The sequence below is a fragment of the Wolffia australiana genome, chromosome 2 (assembly GCF_029677425.1).
Source record: "Wolffia australiana isolate 7733 chromosome 2, ASM2967742v1".
NCBI lineage: Eukaryota > Viridiplantae > Streptophyta > Magnoliopsida > Alismatales > Araceae > Wolffia > Wolffia australiana.
The window spans coordinates 1,321,521-1,333,666 of record NC_135836.1 but is presented as its reverse complement, the minus strand read 5'-3'; the positions used below and the strand labels follow the sequence as shown (position 1 = coordinate 1,333,666).

Genomic DNA, 12,146 nt, shown 5'->3' with positions numbered 1-12,146 from the left:
GGTCCAAGTCATCTCTTATGAAAGAGGAAACTGTTAGTAATTTAGTCAATTCTAATTGAGATGGCCGACCAGACAAAAGAAACCATTATGTCCGTCCCGTCCCGGATGATCATGCACTGCACTTATCATCTGTTATGATAGAGGGGAAACTGTTAGGATTTTTATTTATTCTGTCCCGTCCCCGATTATCATGCACATTACTTATCATGTCCTATGATATAGAGGAAAAAATCAGATGAAAGACAATAAGCTGAACCACTCTCTCATTTTCCAAATAAACCCTTTATTAGATAATAATAACTGTTAGCAAATAAAATATCAACAAATCATGTTTTTTTCCTTTTTCAGTCTTATTCAAAAAGTTCGTGTAATTGTGTGTGTATCCCTGCTGTTTTTGCCTGTTCAACCTTACACCCACCCACACACTCTATAAAACTAAGGCTTCTTTGCCTCTTATATCCTTGTGCTCCTCCCCCAAATGTCTCTTCATGGCAATCTAAGGTTTCTAAGGCTTCTTGGAGGCTTGCTGCAATTATTAGAGCTCTCTCACCCTGGTTTGCTATTCTACTTTCCTTCATAGTATAAGAAACAGGTTATCTAGGTGAAAGTGTTTCATTTTATGCAAATCTACTTTCCCTCTTCTACAGCTTAAACTGCTTTTTTCAGGGAGATCTGTAAACTTCAATGTGGCAAATGTATGTCGTACTCATATGGATGTATTATGTCATGATGTAGAAAGGGCCTAACCCCATTCATTTTTAATGAGCGGTGGCCCAATCGCCAGGGAGAGCTCATTGTCTTTACTTGAGACATAGACTGATGATCTCAGAAAGCTCATTTTCCTTAATTCAGTCATGGCCCTACGATAAAGGAGATCTGACCAAGCCACGGAACGCTAACAGACCTCATCGCGCAGTGTTTGGGCTCTATTTTCTGAACGATTCGGATTTTCTGAACGATTTTCATTTTCTGAACGATTCGGATTGGGCCGCCGTGTTTGGGCTCGTCCGTTGTTGTTTTCTTTCATGTCGACTTTGATGGACATTTTAGGGGGAAACCACGTCAAGAGACGGTTGTCCCCAATTTCGGCCCACTTGCGCATCCTCCCTCCCCTATATAAAGGGAGGCATGCCCAAGGAGCCAATTAGAGTTTAATTGAAAAAAAATTGAAAGATCATCTTCAATTGGGCTCCCGTCTCCTCCCATTTGGGAGTTGTCTTTTATCGTTTTGGATAGATCATGGGAATTGCCTGCCACGACGTCCTGGCCACGTCGAGAATCCCGTGGAGGAACCGTCGCCGTCGCGTCCCGTAGTTGTTCTTGAGGGTTTGAATCATGAAGGTCAGTTTCTTGATTTGGATCTGACTCAAGAACCCTCCTCTTGGACTGCTCTAGCGACCACCATCGTCGCCTTGACAGTGGCCCATGCTGCTGCCGCCATCACAATTCGCAGTCCTATGCGTCTGCATGCTTCCACGCTGCACCCGTCCGCCCGTGCGCACACATGCTGGTGTACCCCTCTTGGTTGCCGCCCGCGCACAAGCCGTGCAGCTGCGCGCCTCTTCCGCCCTTGCACCCCTGCGCGTGCCACGCCCCCCGATGTACCCTCACACCTCAGTGCGTGTTGTGTGCCCGCACACCCGCGCGTGTCGAGCACCCGCACACCCTGGCGCGCTGCCCACGCCTCGCGCACTCCCCGTGCCCCCCCCCCCGGCCCCGCGCCCCGCGCCTCTGCCCCGCGCCCGCGCGCGACGCCGCGCCCTGCGCACGCTGTGTGCCTGCCCGCGCACAATGCCACTACTGCCTTCCGTCGTCCGTGGCCGTCGCCATCACCATCCAAGTGTCGACCTGCGCTCGCTCCGTGCACGTTCCATGCCCTCCGCGCACTCCACGCGCACGTGAGCGCTTTGCACGCTCCACGCCTATGTGCACGCTGCGCGCGTTCAGCGCCCCTGCACACTGCTCTGTACGCTCCACGCGCCCTCCGCGCGCTCTGCGTGGGACAACGTCCATGCCTGATCCTCCGCAAACAACGTCGGATATCACTTGTGAGATGACTCCTTGCCACGAACTTCTGGGTCTCGATCCATCAGGTACCATCATTCCCCCTTTTAAAATTGCGGTATTATTACTGCTGTTGGTGTCGTCTTCCGTTACATGCTCCTCTGCCTAGTATTAACATTGAGAATATTGGACTAGCCACCTACTTGTCAAGGGGTAGGAATTTTTTTGTGATAACCATTAGGTCACCTATCAATAGAGGTCGTGGACGCCTCTGGACACGTCGTGTCCCTCACTATGTAGATGTCTAGTTGATCCTAACGGGTCATTGGGAGTCTGGCTGTGCCGGTCCACTCTCGTTACTTTCATTGATTGACAAACTAATCAGCAGATTGTAACGACAGTTCTCATTGATTTTGCTCAAAGGGCTGCATACATTGTAATCATTTCATTCATTGATCGTTAATCTGTGCTGTAACGCGAACCGTCCGATCCCCGCGCTCATCGTGTTACATCAAGATCTCATCTTTGGCTATATCTAGGGTATCATTTCATGTAGTCGGTATGATTGTGGAGCGATGTCCAGTCCAGTTCAAATTTTTAAATGCACATCCCACGCTCGTCAGAAAAATTGCATTGCACATCGCATAGAGAACTGTATGGCAAAAAAATAGGCGGTTCTGCGCCAATTTCTAAATCAAAATATATATACTTTGCTATCTTCTCCTCATCTCAAGTTTATCTCTCTCTCTCTCTCTCTCTCTCTCTCTCTCTCTCTCTCTCTCTCTCTCTCTCTCTCTCTCTCTCTCTCTCTCTCTCTCTCTCTCTCTCTCTCTCTCTCTCTCTCTCTCTCTCTCTCTCTCTCTCTCTCTCTCTCTCTCTCTCTCTCACTCACTCACTCACTAGGAGGAAACCTGTAGGTGCCACTTAAGCTCTTTGAATATTCTCTCATGGTTATAGAGTGGCTCCAGCAACCCTATGGCTTTCTTTGGCTCGGGGACCTGGACGACCAGGTAAGCTGCTCAAAACATAGGATGCTCAGAGCCCCAATATGTTCTGCTTTTAGTGGTGACAAACCCTAATGCCACCTAAACAATTAACCTTAATGTGTAATAGTTCACCATGGGAAAATGATGATACCCTTACATGGGTCTAGTCAACAAGGTCAACACCCAATAATCTTCCACTTGACCTGATTGAAGTTCCACTTTAGTGAATGTTAATCACAATTCGGGGACCATAATATCTCTTGTAAATACCTATCATAGCGGTAATACACCTTCAAGGAATAAGTCTCATCTATGTAACAAATACGTACGTGAGACATCAAATATCAATATTTGAGATATTAGATAAACTCATATTGTCATGACAGATATTTGAATTTCATTCCAAAAATTTGTTAATAAACAAATCAGGACTCATATAGAGTTTACCAGAATCTTGAGTGAGAACTCTCACAACACAAATCAAGGGAAATTGTTCAGACCCATAAATTAGACACGTCCACCACAATAGCTACCAGGTGGCAGCAGCTTAGTAAGTGGGTCATGTGGCATTTATCCAATCCCTATGTGCTCAGTTGAAACTGATCAATCTCTGATCCTTTCCTTTACAATCAAGAATTTCACCTCCATGTCCCTACAAGCAATTGAGCTCTTGTTGTTATCGGAGAACCTTATCAGCCTCATTGTCACAATATGTCTATATGGGCTTCTTTATGGAGTCAACAACTCCAAGATATGACATGAAGTTCCGCAACCATATGCCTTGTGAAGATGCATGAAAACAAGCCACATACTCAGCTTCTATCGTAGATGTTGCAGTCATTTTATTCTTGATACTAGACCATAAGACAATTCCCCGAGCAAGATAATAAATATAACCAAATGCAGATCTTTTTGAATCTAAGCATCCAGAAAAGTTGGTGTCCGAGAATTCCATGACTTCTAAATGATATGTCTTCGTGTACATACCATCGGATCATTTATTCCCAGTAGATAGAGCAGAACCAATGCATGAGTCTGGGGTCACTTTAGTATCTTCCAAGATACCAAGTGATGAAAGCAAGGTCAGTTTATGTACACATTTGGGCATAATTGAGTGATCCAACAACTGCAGCATATGGTTTTCCTTCATTGCAAGTATTTCATCATCAGAATGAGGGCCTTTTAGTTCCATAATTTCCCCCATGATGATTAGGGCTTGGAATGGAGAACAGTTTTCCCTCAAAAAACTCCACAACACATTTGATATATAGGACATTTACGATGGTTCTTGTTCTTTAACGTCCTTACCTTACGGTCCTATTTGATGAAAATCACTTTTAGGAGGTTAATCTGACCATTTTGCATGATTAGTTGTCTTATCAATTATAAGTTTCTTCTATCAAGCCTTAAATGATTAAATTTATTTTTAGAATGATATTTTGAATTTATGAAATTTTTAAGTTCTTTTAGAGATTTTTCGAACAAAATATTATGAAATAAAATAATTGCTTGAGTCAAAATATGTTTTTCCTTTTTTCTCGCTCTATAATCATCTGTTTCTCTCTCCCAAGCCTCATCCATACCTCTAATTCATTCCCTGAAATTTCCATAAAATATTTCCATCAGTTTCACCTTCAAATTCATTTCCAAACTTCTACATTATTTCACCACCTTCTCCCTCTATCTCCTCATTTCAACCACTTACTCTCTCTAGACACATCCCTTTCTCTCTCTAAGGTATGTCCTCTTCTCTCTAGACCCTCCATAATTCTCTGCTTCGTCTCTCTAGAAAATCCCATTAAAAAATTAAGTTCTTGTATCTAAAAATCTGTGTTTTAGCATCCGCCTACATGTTGTGCAGTGGTGTGCGCTGCAAGGCAGCCCACATGTGTCAGGAGAGTCTTCCGCATGTCGGTCGTGTGCTCGTGCAGCGGCATGCCCATTGGGTAGAGATGCACTCCCTTCAGGACTTGGCCAAATTTTGGCAAGTCCAGAAGCGACCTGAACTGATTCGAACCGATCTGAACCAGTTCAAACTGCCTTAGGTAATTTGGATTTTTTATGCATTTTAAAAATAGTCAAAAAATCAAAAAAAAATTATCTAAAATTAATATAGTCGATTTCTAGTGGTTTTAATATTTTAAAAAATTCTCAAAATTCTCTAATTATCATATTTATTATTTCTAGTGGTTTTTGGGGTGAGTTTAATTCCAAAAAAATCTACAAATCTATATTTTATATTTCTGGTGTTGATTAAAATTGATAAAATTAATAAAAAAATATTTTACTGCTTTTATTTGTATTTCTGCTTTAATTTAAATCCTATGAAATTATATAGATAACCAAAAATCGCAAAAAATCGTAGAAATTATATTTCTCAGTTTTAAACTCATTTCTTTCATCCCAAGCTTAAGAAAAGTTCCAAAAGTAAATTTCTGCCTCTCTATGGATCAACCCCTTACTTGCCCTATATTAATTATAGAGTATTTAAGTGGAAAGTTTCATAAATATTGTTGACTAATTCTAAATTGAAACAATGACATAAAACCTTCCAAATTTGGACTTATCAAATCTTCCTTCAACTGCCTTACTAGTTATCACTTCATCATGGACTGCAAGGACCCAGTCACATGTAGGAATTTCAGGGAATTTGGGACCTCCTACCCAAGGCGTGGCTGCAAGACCACAAGAAGGTTTATTACAATAGTTAAAGTACAAGGGCAAGACAAATAAAACTCACTAAAAGATGGTGGATATTATGTGGCCGTCAAGCCAATCACAACACCATGTTTTATTTAAGTTCACTGAAAGAAATATTTGTTCAATATTATCTCTATGTTATGTTTACAATGAAGTCCATGAATATGTGCAATGACCTAGTGAATTGTAATGTCATAATATAGTGATCACTAGGAACAAAATCTATACTTTGTTGAATCGTGCACGTAGTAACGGCAACTTATTTAATTTTTTGTTGTTGTGATTTTAATTTTCATTAATCAAATAATTTTGATTAACATTAAAAATTCTCAAATATATTCTAGGAAGAAGGTCGTCTCCACAGGGACTGGTCCTTAGAGGGGAATTTAATAGTTGAGTTATAGTTAAAGAGAAGTAATAATAATAAAGATGGTGAATATAGTAAGTGATAAGTAATTATTAGATTGAATAAATGTTAAATGGATGAGAGAACGAAGAAAATTTGTAGTAGTAAAGAAATATTAAGTGGTGTGAGAGATAACTAGAGGAAGAGAGAAATAATAAAAAATACTAAATGAGTAAGATATTTGAAATAATTTGATGTTTTTGTGGCTAATAGTGAAGTTAAAGCAGGTAGTGATGAAGAATAAAAGATTTAGCAGATAGAAAAATAAAGTACTATTGATGGGAGATAGGAGGTTATTTATTTAATTTAATGGTAAGTTATAGGTAAGCTAGGAGATGGAGATAATGATGATGGATGTTAAGATTTAGTAAGATAGTGAGTAAGATTTTATGGTAATAAAATGTGAGAAGTTAATTGATAGATGTATTTAGTTTAGTAAAATGTAAGAAGAAGAATGAAGAAGAAAGAAATTTTACTTATGATAGGAGAAAGAGGGTATTATAAGTGGAGTTATGTATTCAATTAGAGTAAACGTGTGTGTGTGTGTATATGTATGATTAGATTTTAAGAATAAGAAAGATAGGTACAAGTATGGGGAATATTTTCTTTATAAGAGGATTCAGTAGATAGATAGGAAGAATATTTAAGATAATCGAGTTAACTAGATAGATAGAGAGATTAAATGTTTGCTTCATTTTAGAAGAGCTTAGGTAGAGGGAAAAAGAATATGTGGAGAGAGAAATGGTTGTATATACATATATATGGATCTTGATGTTTATAATTTAACATTAAGAGGGTTTATCTAATTCAGAAAGGAATTAACTGGTTAATTAGGTCGTTAGAGAGAAAGGAAGAAGATGTAGAATGATTAAGGATTTTAAGAAGATGAATATTGGTGTGTATTTATGGTTTTTATATTTATGATTATCCTATACGGATATAAATAAGGTTTATAGAGGAAATATATTTGATAAGTATGTTTTATAAGAGAAAATTGACTGAAAATGGTTTAATTGGCTTTTCAAGTGCACACCATGTGTTTGATAGAATGCTCAGATGAAAACGGTCAATGAAATCTTTGCAAACTCCACTCGGTTCGTTTATGAACAAAAACTAATGAAAACTAATGTGTTCCTACCAAAATTACCATTCGGATTGAGTGATGAAAGAACCAGATATGCTGAAAGCCACCCCCTAGCCTCAGTGTGTGCCCCTATTCATCTTCCTCTAGGCTGGTGCAGATCCGAGTCTCCCTCTGCTCTCTCTGGAGCCATCCTGGGCAGTTGAGACTAGGGTTTCACAGTCACGGTCTGATCCGGGTTTCTAGTAAGGACCTAGACCTTAGCTAAACTTCGGTCCCAATCTAGTTTGACCTCAGACCGGATCCAAACCAACCAGCCTGTAAACCCAGAAATGGCAGACCGACAATCCCGGTCCAGTCCGGTCTGACCAGTCCTTAGTCCAAAATGGTAAACCCTAGTCGACAATGTTTAAGAAGTGTCACCCTTCTCCTCTCACTCCTCCCGCTGCAAGAATGGGCTACGCTGTGTCTCCTTCTCCTATAGTAAGATAGATCTTAGGGCCTTCAAAATAACCCTTTAAAGGGTGAAGAGAAGTTCTCTCGACCCTCTAGTAGGTAGACTTGATTCAACAGCTCTCCAGGATCCATTGGATTGGTCAGCGATCCCCTCGTCAATGGCCTCCACTGGCCATCCAGTGAGAACAATAGATGGGGGTGGAGAAGGACAAGCCTACCCCCCTTCATCTGATCTCCCTTGAATGGGTTCAAAGGATGCAATTAAATTGCATTTGCAAACCTATATCTTAATGGTGTACCCCTTCCATGCAACATTAGTGGCTCCAACAGCTGGCCCGTCAGCAGCTCATGCTCTGATTTGCTCAGCACTTTATCGGTCGTAGCCAATTAGAAACCTGAATATAAAAAGAAATAGAATTATAAATATGAAGTGGATCTCGCCGTTTGATCGTCCTTAAGAAGATCGGCCGGATGAAATTATATTCGCTTATTTAAAAAGGCTCGACATGACACAGGCTTCGAGCTCGGTCGACTCGAAGCCCGTTCATAATTTTCTTCTTTTTATTTATTAAGATCACAGCCAAATGGGTGGCAATCCATTTCTTTGTTGTTTTCTCAGCCTAGTGCGGCACTATAGAGGATTGACATTGGCAATCCCATATCGTAAAAATCTGAAATACGTGTTGTTATATAATTTCTCTCTTGTATCCTTTGAATTAAAATCTACCTCCCTCTTCCACATGCATGTATGGGCCTCTACGTGGGCTTTTTATAGGCCTCTATGGGGGTCATGCTGCTTAGGCATCAGCTGCTCGCTAGGTGCATGCTGGTTTAAACGCCCATGTGGTCGCCCACTTGTGGCTGGCTTGAGCGTTGATTTGTGCCCATCTTTGTTGCTCATAAAACCAATTTTTTATATATTTTATTATTTATTTTTTTGAAAATATAACATACTAGAAAAAATAGCCCATTAATACTTTACAAATCATTTTGCATGAAAATAATTGAACTTGTGATTTATGCAAAATTTATATTAAATTTTATTGTTATAACAATTATTATATCTAATTCATGATATTAAAATTCAAAAGATGAGGATAATAGAGATTTCATAAAGATGAGGATAATGGTCCCAAAATTTTCATTAGAATGTCCATAATTTCACGATGCATTCTTAGTTCAATAGCAGGACAGACAAAATATCGAAGTCGGGTGCAGATCAAAATGAGCAGACCATTGCACTAGAAGCAACCATGGAGGAGAAGAATGGGATGTAAACCCAGGGGGATGAGGTGAAGCATAGAGATAAAAAACTAGTGCATGCCATGGAGGGATGAATCCAAAAAGAAACAAGCCCATGTACATGGAGAACACAGAGGAGGCCAGTAATATAATAGTTGTTGTCACGAGGGTAGGATGTTGGGTCAAAGATCAGGATTCCTGCGAGAGTGAAAGCAAGAAGTGATATATCCAGTTCACCCATCAAATGCATATCATGGAATGTGTGTCGTCATTATGATGAGCGGACGAGAGGAACAACAGGGAGATACCTATGTGAATTAAGTGCCAACATGGTGTGCTTGCAAGACACCTGGCTATGAATGTGGTAGGAAAACCCGGTCGGTTGACAATGGCTTGGATTGATGCGATGTGTTCTAAAGAAGATTGTTGGATGGAGCAATTACATTGTGGTGGCACAACTCAAAGAAGAGTGAGCTTTTAGTTGGGTGGTCATCTCTGTCTACAAGTAGGTGAACTCAATACCTAGGGCAGGGATCCTTCAAAAAATTTCAGGGATTACCACTACTGTTTGCTAGGGATTTCAAGGTGACATTAGCGGTGGAAAACATACCTCATAGAGTGGAAAGGGAGTCTGGATATGAAGATTTTTATGTACTTATTTTGGGGATTCTTTGAAGCAAATGGGACAGTAAATATGTATGCTCTTGGAGGAGCATGGCAGACCTACAACACAATCTTACTTGAACTATTTCCTATGCTTAGTGGAGTTCCCTGTGCAATTCCCACAAGAGGTTGTGCAGTCGCTTCGTCGACCACTATCAATCAGATCACCCTTTGATAGTATGGCAACCACTGTGGGGAAATCCTTGCGGTTCATATACTTTAAGATGGACAGATCTTAGCTTCCAGGAGGGCTTGAAGAAAGAGTTAGCTATATCGTTGGCAGTTGGCCTGCAGCAATGATCAGAAATCATAAATTTGCCTAACATAATTGGAGTTCTACTCAGCCTCAAGGAGTTAGCCACCTCAAGGAGGCAAGAAAACATATCAGGTAGGTGCAAAATAGGAGTGTTGATGTCCTAGTTGGAATTAAGATCCTAAATGACGTAGAAGATATATGAATCTAGTCATAGGAAGAGCAAAGCGAGCAACATGGACATAGGGAGACATCAACTGAGGAAGATGAGAAGATGGATTGGCTACACACGTCAAATATAGCTAAAGCCAAAAGTGTGTGGGAGCTCATGCATTTGGGAGAGCACTATAAGATCATTTTATAAACTTCTCATAAAGAAGGGATGGACAAATATGGAAGAGGAGAGATAAAGGAGCAATTGAGTTGAGGCCAAAGGCAGAGGTCCAAGTGACCATCAAGGGACCAAATGGGGGAGGATCCCCATGGAAGGAAAGTTTTCTAGATTTCTAGATTTCTAGATTTCTTTTAATGGAGGAGTTTTTACAATGATATTTTAGATTGGAGGGAATGCGTTGTACTTATCTTGATTTTGTATGAAAATGTCAAGGAACCACTTCCATACCCAAGGCCCTGGCCAGCCAGCTCAGGGAGCTGATCGACTAGGTATGATCATCCCAATCTATCTATATTCTAAGATGGCAATAGATTAATGGAACAATTGTAGTACCAAAAATCTTGACAGCTCATAAACTCAAAATTAGGTTAAAATTACATGATTGATATTTGAATTTAATCAATCAAATTTATAAACAGTTACGAATTAATAATTTTACTAGTACGTGAGAGCAATGTTCATCTCCACAAGGAACAGATCTTAGAAAAAAACTTTTTCTTTATGGTTAATTTGATGATATAAGAAGGGATACGTAGAGCGTAAGAGGTAGTGATGGGATCATGATAGCGATCAGAGATTGGGGTAACAATTATGTAAGAAGAATGGGATGAGTATTACATGAGTGATGGATCATGATTGAAGCGAGTGAAAATAAGAGAGAATGATGAAGGAAGTTGTGACAAAGTGATAATAAGATGTGATGAGAACTAATGGGTAATGATAATAAGAAATGTATAATTTAGGGTTTCATATTGAAATTAGGATTAAATAAAAGATAGGAGAGTTTGAAGGCAAGATCCCAAGGAAAGATATCATTCTAAAATCCATGCTTGGTCAATGACCTATCTAACCCAAGAGTGGAGGAATACATGATAATGAAGCAGACCTGAATCCATGTACACCCATTTAGAAGGACATAAGACGGATGTGATTGGACAGGCACATCCTTCCCTTTTCAAGATGCTTACATGAGGCTCACCCGCATAAACACATATACACATATAGAGGAGCTGAGGTGATGTAACACGATGTGTCGGGATAGAGCGGCTGATGTCACACCACAAGGGACTGACAAGAATGTGAAATGCAACGAGATCAAATGAGGCATTCATTTAGTAAATTCAACAAGAAGTACGACGGGATCTGGCTGATCCAAGGCGTAAGCACAGGTGATGACACGAGGGGTCAGGGCACGGGTAGGCTCCCAATGACCTGAGTGTTCGGCTCGAAGACCGATAGTGTGGGGGACGTTTGCCATCCATGAGCGACCCCACCCGTTGCCACAAACGATGTAGTATCAACACCAAGAATAAAGTTCCCTAACACAATTTGATGACTAATCCTATTACACATGTAAAGTTTCTTGTGGCAGCGGAGCAAGCAAAAACCAGCACTGGAGAACGTAATAATATTGTGATATAAGGGGAGTCGGAATGGAACCTACAGGCCAGAGACTGTGTGTTCATGGCGGGTCGCGACGATCAGAAAAAGTAGGCGAAGGAGAACATGTTGTGTGTAGGCGATGGAAGCTTGGAACATGTTGAAGAAGAACTTCCACTACACAAGGAAGATTGCAGGAGATGAAGTAACAAAGCTCTCCATTACTCACTTGAGACCTTCACTAACTCCTTGCTCTTGCTTCTTATCATGCACACACTTGCTTGTGCTCTCATTTGGCTCAAATTAAGGGCTTCTATGGTGCTTATATAGGCACCAATGGATGCTTCTAGAAAAGCATTGAGATCTCTAGAAAGATCCTACGAGAGAAAGAGAGGGAGAGAGATTTCTAAATACTTCCATGTGGTTTCTGGAATTTCTGTGACGATAGGTATGTACATCACTCTTTTTTGTATTTGCCTCTCTATTATGTAACAATACAAGAATTTGTACGTGTCTCTGCGCACACCACATGTTTCTCCATGTGCCTTTATATCATCTGCCATTGAGAAAAGTATTTTCCT

The 12,146-nt window shown here is 40.4% G+C and overlaps 1 long non-coding RNA gene across 1 annotated transcript; it reads left to right on the top strand.

Moving 5' to 3' along the window:
* The first annotated feature begins 482 nt into the window (after positions 1–482).
* LOC144714792 (uncharacterized) lies at positions 483–1,218 on the top strand. Its single transcript, XR_013584474.1, has 2 exons — positions 483–554; positions 648–1,218. It is a non-coding gene; the product is annotated as an uncharacterized LOC144714792 (long non-coding RNA).
* Positions 1,219–12,146: the final 10,928 nt, after the last annotated feature.